Here is an 11,233-nt window from a genome sequence, read left to right on the forward strand (position 1 = left end):
CCCCAGGATGCAATAATCAACATAATCCTGATTGAAAATAATTAAAAATGTATTTTTAAATTTCATGTGCTAACAAAAAATGTTGACGAAGGGAGTATGGCATGCCCAATAATAAGTTGTAGACATTCTCTCTTGTAAGGGCTCCATATAACACAAATAATAAGATGCCTCAAAGTATTCTTAGCTCTTCTTTAGGCCCCAAATGTAGTGTGACAATGGGACTATATATATAACTAAAATAAAATACAATGAAAAGAGAAATACTTTTTGAGTTGCATTTTGGTTGCAATGGCCCAGCTTTATTAGACTACCATGCCAAACTTCACTTTTGTGCGACAGCTTTGGGTTCTCTTTGAGAGGTTGGCAAAATTCTTGTGATGTTGAACTGCTCATGTCATCCTTGAGTGCATGCTTGTTGTACTAGGATAGTGGCGCCGATATCTAGCCCACATCTTGTGAACACTCTGGCTGAAGTCCAGATGGATACGTCTGTCGTCTATGCGAGCATTGTCCATCTTGAAGTAAGCAGCCTCACATGCCTGTCAGAGAGAGAACCAGGGAGAGAGAAAGAGGAGAGAGAAGACTGCAGAGGAGAGAGAAATACTGGAGGAAGAGAGAGAATAAGAGTGACGAGGAGAGAGAAAGACTAGATTTAGAGAGAGAAAGACAAGAAAGAAGGGGAAGCCATAGAAGTTGTGAGCAAGAAGGGAGAGAAAGTCTGTAATTGTATTAATGTGTCAAAAAGATCAGAAAATTTACATCTTCTCTCCTTTTATACCAATGTCAGTGTGACATGGCATAATATCAACATTATTAACACTTATTTGTTATTCCCAGCTTCTTACAATCCATCCCTTTCCAAAAGTTTTTGTCCTCAAAAACAAACCTAGAAGCAACTAGAAAGGAGATGGATAGAACAGAGTACTACTCTGTTTTATAGCTTTACCAATGGGAAATGAATGAAGAATGACCATTACAAGAGCTGAATTTGAAGAACAAAAATAAGGCCCAACTATATACATGATTTGAAATACTTAAGAAGCAAATGGAGCCATAAAGTCTTCAACAAATAGTCCCAGAACAAAGTAGACAGCTTGCTGAATAAACAGTCCCTGTTGGACCAAATCTGCCATAACTTTTGATAGAAGTGTCCAAATGAGATGTACCATATATCAAAACGAAGCTCTTGAAGAGTTCTTTAAGCCCATATATATAGCTTAATTCTGAAAATTAGGTACGATAAAAACTGTTCTAAAACAGCGTGTTGTCCTGAACCAATCTGCATCATTACTAGCTCCATAAGCAATAGGCTTCAGCCCCACCAATGTCTCCCGCAAGTATGGATACTCATCCAATATAGAATCAAGTCTCCAAGAAGCCTCTTCAGTTGGTAAACCTCTCCATTTGATCAAGTATTCCACAATAGAACGCGATCGAAGCTTATTTTCGCGCTGACCTATAACAGCCTCTGGGATATACTGAACAAGACCATCTTCATCAATAGGTGGCAGCTCATCAACTATATCCACTGGATCACCATAATAGGGCTTGAGCTGACTAACATGGAAGACGTTATGAATCTTTGTAGAAGAGGGAAGCTCTAGTTTGTATACCAAATCTCCAATCCGCTTAAGGATCCTGTAAGGGCCATAAAACCTGTGGGCAAGCTTATTACTGGATCCATCTTTTAATGTAGAGTACTTGGATTTGGGCACTTTCAACAAAACTAGCTCTCCTTCTTGGAACTCTAAAGGCCTCCTCTTTTCATCAGCATACATCTTCATTTGATCTTGAGCCTTCCTTAGATTCACCTTGCATTGCTGAAGAAGGGTCTACATTCTTTCCAACTCCTTCTTCCCATGAGGATTGATCTTTTCATTAAAGATGGCTGTGGGTAAGGGCACCTTGTAACCATACAAAGCCTCAAAGGGTGAAACTCCTATGCTCGCATGAGTGGAATTGTTGTAAGAAAACTCAGCCAGGTGTAACCAAGAATCCCATGAGGTTTGGACATCATATAAAAAATGGCAAAGATAATTCTCCAACCATTTATTAACTCTCTCTGTATGTCCATCAGTTTGGGGATGATAAGCCGTAGATGGAGCCAACTTAGTGCCCATAGATGTAAATACCGCCTGCTAGAAGTTACTCATAAACTTTAAGTCCCTATCATGGACAATCACCTGCGGTAATCCATGTAGTCTAAAAATATGCTCCATAAACTGGTTAGCCACTTGAGAAGCAGTAAACTGAATTTTTGTTGGGATAAAATGAGCTACTTTGGTGAGTCTGTCAACCACCGCATAAATACTATTCCACCCCTTCTTAGTAGTAGGTAAGCCAGTGATAAAGTCCATAGTAATATGAGTCCATTTACCCGTAGGAATAGGCAATGGCTGTAACAAACCTCTTGGCTTATGGGTGCTATCCTTATTTTGCTGACAAGGCATACACTTCATAACGAAGTCCTTGACATCTTTCCACAGTCCTTTCCAATAAAAGCTTTTGCTGATCCTGTCATAAGTCTTGAAAACTCCCAAGTGTCCAGCTAAAGGCGAAGAATGTAACTCCTCCATAATTTTCCGCTTAAAAGAAGAAGTAGAGGGAATAACAATCTTGCCTTTCCACCAAATAAGACCATTTTTAAGCTGGTAATGCGAGTTTTCTTCCATAAGACCTTGCTGTAATTTCTGAAAGATTTGGCTGAATTCCTCATCTAAAAGATAGGCCTCGTGTAGTTCTTCAATCCAATCATTATGTAGTTCTGTCATGGTTGACACTTTGCAGGCCCACATACGAGAAAGAGAATCAGCCGCTATGTTATCTTTGCCCCTTGTATGAGTGATGTCAAAGTCATAATTCTGTAATGTAGCTACCCATCGACATTGCTTTAGAGTGAGGTTTGACTGAGTAAGGAAATACTTGAGTACCCGATGATCACTATGTACTCTGAATCGGCTGCCATATAAGTAATGGTGCCATTTCTTGATTGCGTGTAGGATAGCTAACATTTCTTGGCCATAAACATTCATGGCCATCTCCTTATCTATAAGCTTATGGCTCTGATAAAATGAAATTACTCCATGCTCCTGAAGCAAAACAGCCCCAATACCACAGCCACTAACATCACACTGTATAGTAAACTCTTTGGAGAAATCCGGGCATACTAAGATAGGAGCAGAAGTAAGTAGTTCCTTTAACTGGTTGAAGCTGCTATCTGCAAGAGCATCCCAAAAGAAAACCTCCTTCTTCAACCTGTCAGTCAAAGGAGCTGCAATTGCCGCATAATGCTTTATAAATCGGCGATAGAATGAAGATAGACCAAGAAATCCTCTAAGAGAGGTAGAAATAGTAGGTGTTGGCCAATCTCTTATGCATTGCACCTTCTTGGGATCAGCCTGTATTCCTTTTTCACTGACTATATGTCCCAAGTATTCCACTTCAGTCTGCATGAAAGAGCACTTCTTCTCCTTAGCAAAAAGCCTATGATGTCTTAGCACATCAAAAACCTTCCTCATATGTGCCAAGTGATCCTGTAAAGTCTTGCTATAGATTAAAATGTCATCAAAGAACACCAAGACAAACTGAAAGAGGAAATGTTGCAAGATCTTATTCATCAGGCTTTGAAAGGTAGCTGGAGCGTTTGTAAGCCCAAATGGCATCACCAAGAAATGATAGAGCCCACGATCAGTCCTAAAAGTAGTCTTGACTTCATCACCCTATCTCATGCGAATCTGATGATACCCTGATCTCAAATCAATCTTCGTGAAGAATCGAGCCCTCTTAAGTTCATCAAGCAAATCATCAATCCTGGGTATAGGATACCTGTTCTTCACTGTTATCTTATTGAGATCCCTGTAGTCAATGCACATTCTGAAAGATCCATCTTTCTTTTTGACTAACAGGACTGGAGATGCATAAGGTAAAGAACTTGGTTCAATGAATCCCATTTCAAGAAGCTCTTTGATTTGCTTGGCTACTTCCTCTCGTTCACATTTTGATAATCTGTAAGGTGGCTTATTGATTGTCTTTGAGTTGGGCTCCAAATCAATGGGGTGATCCACCACTCTCTTAAGAGGCAATGAAGTAGATACTTCAAACAAATCTCTATACTCCTCAAGAAGAGCTGTCAAGGCTGGATGGTTTGCTGAATTATTGGGCTGATCCTGTGTTTCCTTGTTCAAATGCAAAAAAAATATTTGTGAGCGCTTCTTGTACTCTCTTTTGAGTTGTTGAATGGTGATAAGCTGAAAATCAGATCTACTGGGAATTCCCTGTAAATGGATGAGCTGTCCATTGGAGATAAACTCCATATATAACTGTGAGAAATCCATAGTGATCCTGCCTAATGTCATCAACCAATCACAACCAAGTACAATATCTATGGGCCCCATTTCCAAAGTGATCAGGTTTACTTTGACTTCAAAATTTTTAGCCAACTGCAAAGAAACCTGTGGGCAAATCTGTGTGCTGATTTCTTCTTCACCATTAGCCACTTGTACTCTAATGGGCTGTTGTAAGTCTATGGAAACACAATTTAACTTGTCCATGATGGACTTATTGACAAAACTGTGAGTATTGCCATTGTCTATCAGGATGAACACTGGCTTTCCACATATGCTTCCCTTCATACGAAGTGTATTAGGGCTCTTAGATCCCGTCCAAGCATCCATAGAAATAGAACAATTTGTGGCAGCAAGCAACTCATCACAAGATCCACCAGGTTCGATCAGAACATTTCCACCTGGATCAAAAGGAAAAGAGTCGGCTGGATCATAAAAGTACTCCTGTCCAATGTCCTCCTCAAGATCTTCATTTTCAACATTGATTGCCACTGCATTAGCTTCATCTATGTCATCTTCAAAATCCTCAAAAACTAGCGTACTCTGAAGCTTTGGCTTGACATTTTTGTATACACACTTTGAAGCATGATCAGGTGTATACTTTTCTCCACACTTGAAACATAAGCCCTTGTCCTTCTTTTCCTTGTAAAGATCCATGGGAATAGATTTGGGATTTGTATTAGCTGAAGTGGACTTAGGCTTATTGTCACCCTGCTTAAATTCAACCTTTGGACTGTTTGTTGTCCTGAAATTACTTTGAGACCTAGAAGCATTGAATGGAGGATAAGTTGGTACCCGTAAGCTCCCACTATGTATATGATTGCTGCCATAAATGTTACCAACTTGTCCCTGCTTTAAAACAGTCCTTGGCTGTCCATAACTTGGCTGAAATGAAGACTTTTTCCTATACTTTCTTCCATAGTACTCCGCAAGCTCAATAGCCTTGAAAAGTGAAGTAGGATTTTGCGCCATAACATCAGCTGACAAAGATGGCTCTAAACCATACATAAACTTGTGAAGCTTGGCCTCATCACTGATGCTTTCCACATACATGGTCAAGTTGAGGAATTGGTTTGTATACTCTCTTACACTTAGGCCCCTTTGTTCCAAACCATACCGTCTCCGTGCTAGCTTCTCTTTTTCAAGAGGCGAAACAAAGACTTCAGCCATAAGTGCCTTGAAAGCTTCCCAATTCTCAATAAGTACATTCTCTTTCTTGATATACCTCCACCAAGTATGGGCAAATCCTTCTAGATGCAAGGAAGCAAAGTGAATCTTCATATCATCAGTTTTAGGGTATATATCAAAGTAGGACTCTATCTTAGAGGTCCATTCCTCTAAGTCTGATGGTGAAGATGACTGGCTATTAAATTTAGCTAAAACAATTTTGTCCTTGAACTCTCTTTCATGAAAGGGTTGTTGTCCCAAAATTGGCTAATCAGGATTTCCAAGTACAGAACCTCCAAATTGAGACTAAAATCTTCCAACAGGTGGCTGAGAATTACTATGTAATCTTCATGTTGGTAAAGTACCCCTAAAATTTTGAGTATGAGTCCAAAAGCTTGAGTATTGGCCCCATTCAAACTGCCCAAATAGTCATCATGCCTTTGTGAAGCTTCTCCTACTTCATACTGACTATTTGGAATGCCTCTTCTTCCAATAATCCCATTTCCATGATCATTTTGGTTGGATGGCTGAAGTGGGACTGAAAGGCCACTGTTTGAACAAGCCCTCTCATTGGCTTCTCTTGATCCCATTTGCAATTACATTAATTGAGAAAATTGTGCCATAAGTTGAGCATTAGATTCTACTAACTTATCAATGGAAGACTTGGTTTGAGTAGTTGAATCCACCAACTTATCAATGGAAGACTTCGTTTGATCAGTTGATAAAACCATCTGCTCCATTCTTGACAAAATGGCCTCATGTCGTTCCCTATGTCTTTGTTCATGGGCACACAAAGTATCATTGAGTAAACTGACTTCTCCTTGTTGTTGAAGCTCTTCAAGGTTCTCTTGAAGTGTGCTATCCATCATGGAATCCCTGATTTGCTGAGCATAATCCTCCTGGACCTTATTTTTGCCTTTATGTCCTGCCATATTAGTGTAGTCCTATAGTACCCCCTGTCAGTAAAACGGCTATAACTTTGACTAGGAAGCTCCGATTTCAGAACTTTTTAATGCAAGAATCGAAGCTAAGATTTCCCTCTTCGAGATGAGCTATAGCACGCTATAATAGGTTTAGGACAGAAAATTCTATAGCTGGATTTCAGAGTCTGAACTGTCCAGTCCTGCACCCTGTCTAGACCTGTAAGCGCCCTGTTTTGACCCTGTAATGCAAGATAATAACCCCAAATGGCTAGCAAACCCTGCAAAAGGGTATACATGACCTGTGGGTACTGTGTAGTACCTGCACCTGTGCTTCAGCAATGAATGGTGTACCTGTAACCACCTGTAAATACCCTGTAAGTGACCTGTAAATTCCCTATTTTACCCTGTTTTGGTCCTGTAGGTACTTGAGTCCTTGGAAAGTTTTCAATCTTCAATCCTCCACTCGATGTACCTATGTGAGGGATAAAACGGCATGACAGGCTTCCTACACGGGCTTCGAATCACCGAGAGATTGGCAAAGTTTCCCCCGGGTCGGTTGGTTGCACCCCTTCGGGATCTTCGATAGTGAGGGAGGGTCACCTCTCTTTTGTCCCACTATCTCCCCCGGCATCCACCTCTTTCCTCGGTGGGAATATCAACATGGCAGAGGCTAGTGTTCTAAGCAATCAGCATGATATGCATTTCTGAAATATTCATTCAGCCTTTCATGAGATGCAATTGATTGGGATTAGAAAAATTGAGATAGGAGAAGGGTCTTACCGATGCAATTCAGTGACTCACTGATTGCTAGTACTTACCCTTTTACAATATTTCAGCTTGGGTGAGAGAAATTCAACAAAACAAATCAAAGTTATGCATCAAGCTGATCAAATGATACCTATGATGAGTAATGGTTTGAATCAAAATGGAATTCAATGAAATAGGCTAAAATTGAGGAAAATTAACACTAATCTCTGATCTATTGATCAATCCAGTGAATTAATTGATCAATAATCTCCCATCAACAAGTGGATAAGCCATTAGCAATTGGATTATTGAGAGATTTTAGAGATTAGTAAAAGGAAAATACCTCCATTAAGCTTGAAGAATATGATGGATGTCAGCTTCAACCCCGTTGATGCAAAAGTTCTTCATAATCCATCATAAATCCGTCAAAGCTTGAAATCTCCATAAAATCAGTCCATACAAACTTCAATATGATGAAATCCTTGAAGAATCAATGCTCCAGCCTTGCTTGAACACTTGAACCTCAAAGATTCAAGCTCCTTGATGAAAAGCCCGAAAATAATCCTTCCATTTGAGCTCCAATGTCATGCACGGGCTGAAATCTCTTCAATGTCTTCAATCTTGGAGTCTATCCAGATTGTACTTAGCTTTAGAGAAGCTTTGGAGGTCGGGAAGGTCCAAAATTTTGAGAAATTTGAGCTTCCATGTCTGTGGCTATGGCTGCCCTATTGTGTATTAGGGTTTGAGCAAGAGAATGACTGATCAGAATGCTTCAGAGGCTGAAGATTATTGCCAGCAAGTGCTTGATGAAGCCTTCAAGAGTTGTGATCAATGGTTGAAGATGTGGAGCAAGCTGAGCAGGAAATCCAATGCAATTTTCGGGTTGTAGTCTGGCTGAAATCTGCAACACACCTCAACTGTGGTACTCCTCCTGAAGCTCATGCAACATAGATTCTTTGCCCCATGCTTTGACAAAGAGAGATGTTCAGTAGAGAGAGATATTTGAGACTTTCTTGATAGCCACCATGAAAGCTTCAGCCAAAAGCTTGAAGGAGAGAGAAGACAAGCTCTCTTTTGAAAAGTAACTGTAGTTTAGCCTCTAACTAAGCTCGGTTAGCCATCCTTTACCCTAGTTACCTCCATTTTTGCATAAAATTGGATGACGCCCAGCCATTTAAGCATTTATCCACCATATCTGACCTTGGATATCTCTAGATGTAGTCTCTTGCTAACTGAAGGTGTCCTGCAGCACTCCACTAGTCACTGTCTTGTACCATTTTTGTCTGAAATTGATTTTGAAATAGAAAAATGGGACTGAAAATGGAAGAAAATAATGGATAAAAGACTCAAGCTCTAATACCACTTGTCAGAGAGAGAACCAGGGAGAGAGAAAGAGGAGAGAGAAGACTGCAGAGGAGAGAGAAAAACTACAGGAAGAGAGAGAATAAGAGTGACGAGGAGAGAGAAAGACTAGATTTAGAGAGAGAAAGACAAGAAAGAAGGGGAAGCCATAGAAGCTGTGAGCAAGAAGGGAGAGAAAGTCTGTAATTGTATTAATGTGTCAAAAAGATCAGAAAAATTACATCTTCTCTCCTTTTATACCAATGTCAGTGTGACATAGCATAATATCAACATTATTAACACTTATTTGTTATTCCCAGCTTCTTACAATGCCTCTTTGGTCTCGAACTCTACAAATCCATAACACAGGCTCTCGCCTGTCTTACGATCCTTAATGATGTCCACCGATAAGACAGTGCAGAACCGTGAGAAGATGATGTTCAAATCATCCTCCTGTGTAACAGGATTGAGCTTGCAAACAAATAGCACATTCTCCGGCGGCTTCAGCTCTGCTTCGAGAATGTCCCCAATCATTTCAAGGACAACAGCTCGTGTATGCGCCGCTCGATGCTGTTGTTGATCGGTGCTTGCTTGATCCTCTGTATCTGCAGCATCAATACAATTGTTCAAGCTGGGGATGTCAATCGAGCGAGCTAGTACATCTTCAAGAACATCAATAATTGGTACTTGAGGACGTTGCTGAGGTAGATGGATGTGAGAGAATCCAACCGGATCCTCAAAGGGGTCATGTATGATGTAGATCTATTTGATTCCAATGTTTTGAAGAGGACAACATGATGTTGGATCATCGACAGGAGCTTCATTGATTTTCTTAAGCACATCGAAGCCCTCTATAACCCACCCAAAAACAGCGTACTTGCCATCCAAGTAGTCAATGTTACCGTCCCGAAGGGTGATGTAGAATTGGGAAGCATGGAGGTAGTTGCAGGGGCCGACGCCTGTTGCAGCTGTTGCCATGGCCACAGTGCCGAGGCAATCATGCTTGAGACATGAGCTCTTGTAATTAGGGCGAGCAAGCTTGTCGCAGAAAGACCTATACTGTCCAACACAATCATCGTCATGAGGAGCACGAGTGCCTTGCGACGAGTAGATATTGCGGAGAAGCTTGTATAAGGAGTCACCCCCGAGGCCTGTACCTGTGGGGCTGGCTGTCTGCACGATGAAGTCCCTATGGATGGCATGAAACAGGCAGCTGTTGTAGTAACCCAGCTTGCAGAGCTTGAGGAAGTTGAAAGTGGTGAGGGAACATTCCGCTGCGTACAGATCGATGACTAGTTTGCCGTAGCAGCTGGTGGAGACAAGTACAGCCATGCTTGGAAGATGCGGTCTCACGTGTTGTCGCCGTCTTTGATTACACTCTGGTGCTCTTGTCTTCTTCTTTGTAGTCGTCGTCGTCGTCTTCCAATCTCAGGCGTTTTACGGTCGCGATCAAGCGCGAGAGAGTCCATGTCGTTCTTGTCTAAAATGTGTGTGTGTGTGTGTGTGAGAGAGAGAGAGAGAGAGAGACAGAGACAGAGAGACAGAGAGAGAGAGAGAGACAGAGACAGAGAGACAGAGAGAGAGAGAGAGACAGAGAGAGACAGAGAGAGAGAGATTAATCTTTTTTAAAAGAAAGCTTGAATTATATTACAAGAGTAAAGAAAAACGTTTATATATAGATGTTAAGGAGTTTTGTAATTGCTTTAGTACATGGAAGCATCCTAATTAGTTGTGAACAGTTACAAATCTTTTCAAAAAATGCATTTCTTTTTCTCCTAGTTGAACTTAATGTTTTTCATCTCTATTAGTATATTTGCAATATCTTCAGCTTTGGAAGCAAGCTGATATTCTTCATGGAGCTTTTGCATCTTGGCCATATCTTTCTCAGCCTGCATTAAAAATTTAGATTTAAAGACATATAGAGGTTCCAAAGTCGTATTTTCAAAAATCTTTTTATTTTTGCTGGTCCAATTATTCCATAGGTAAAAACCCCTCAACCAATCCCACATTATTGGGGAAAGGCCATATAATTCCCCCACAATAATCTCCTTCCAAGTTATCGTAGATGGATGGTATGGCATGAACGCTACCTTAAAGAAGCAAAAAATTTAGTATCATGGGGACAGCTATTTAAAAAGTGGGGAATAGATTCTATTAGTTGGTTGCATCTAGGGCATAGTCCATTAATTATTCATGCTTTATGAGCCCTCTCACTAGTCCAAAGAGTATGAGATTTAATGTGGTTATGTCTGTCCCTCTCTTTACCTCTCTATCCCCCCCCTCCCTCTACTTTTCTCTATTTCCCCTCTCTCTCATTCTCTCATTATTTCTCTATAATTTCTCTCCCTCTTCTCGCTCTTTATTTTTGTTTTTCCCTCCATCTCTCTTTTTCTCTCTCTTTCCATCTCTCTATATGTCTCTTTTTCTCTATTTTCCTCCATGTCTTTATTTGTGTCTCCCTCCCTCTTCTTTTCACTCTCCTCCCTCTCTTTACCTTGCCCTTCATTTCTCTCTCCTCCCTCCCTCTCCCTTCATTCTCTCCCCCCTCTCCATTTTTATCTCCCCTCCCTCTCTCGCCCTCTCCCCACCCCTCTTCTTCTCTTTCTTTCCCTTGCTTTGTTTCCTTCCCTTCCTCTCTCTTTGTTTCGCCCTCCCCCCTCTCCCTCATTGTTTCTCTCACTCATCCTCATTCTCTCACCCTCCCTCCCTCCA

At 40.9% G+C, this 11,233-nt stretch overlaps 1 pseudogene; it reads right to left on the reverse strand.

The window, feature by feature from the left end:
• Positions 1-389: 389 nt before the first annotated feature.
• On the reverse strand, positions 390-9,853 carry LOC148031449 (peptidyl-prolyl cis-trans isomerase CYP59 pseudogene; annotated as a pseudogene).
• Between the last annotated feature and the right edge of the window lie 1,380 nt (positions 9,854-11,233).

Source organism: Lygodium microphyllum, chromosome 9 (genome assembly GCF_053477565.2).
Source record: "Lygodium microphyllum isolate KBCC chromosome 9, Lygodium_microphyllum_v1.1.10, whole genome shotgun sequence".
Classification (NCBI taxonomy): Eukaryota; Viridiplantae; Streptophyta; class Polypodiopsida; order Schizaeales; family Lygodiaceae; genus Lygodium; species Lygodium microphyllum.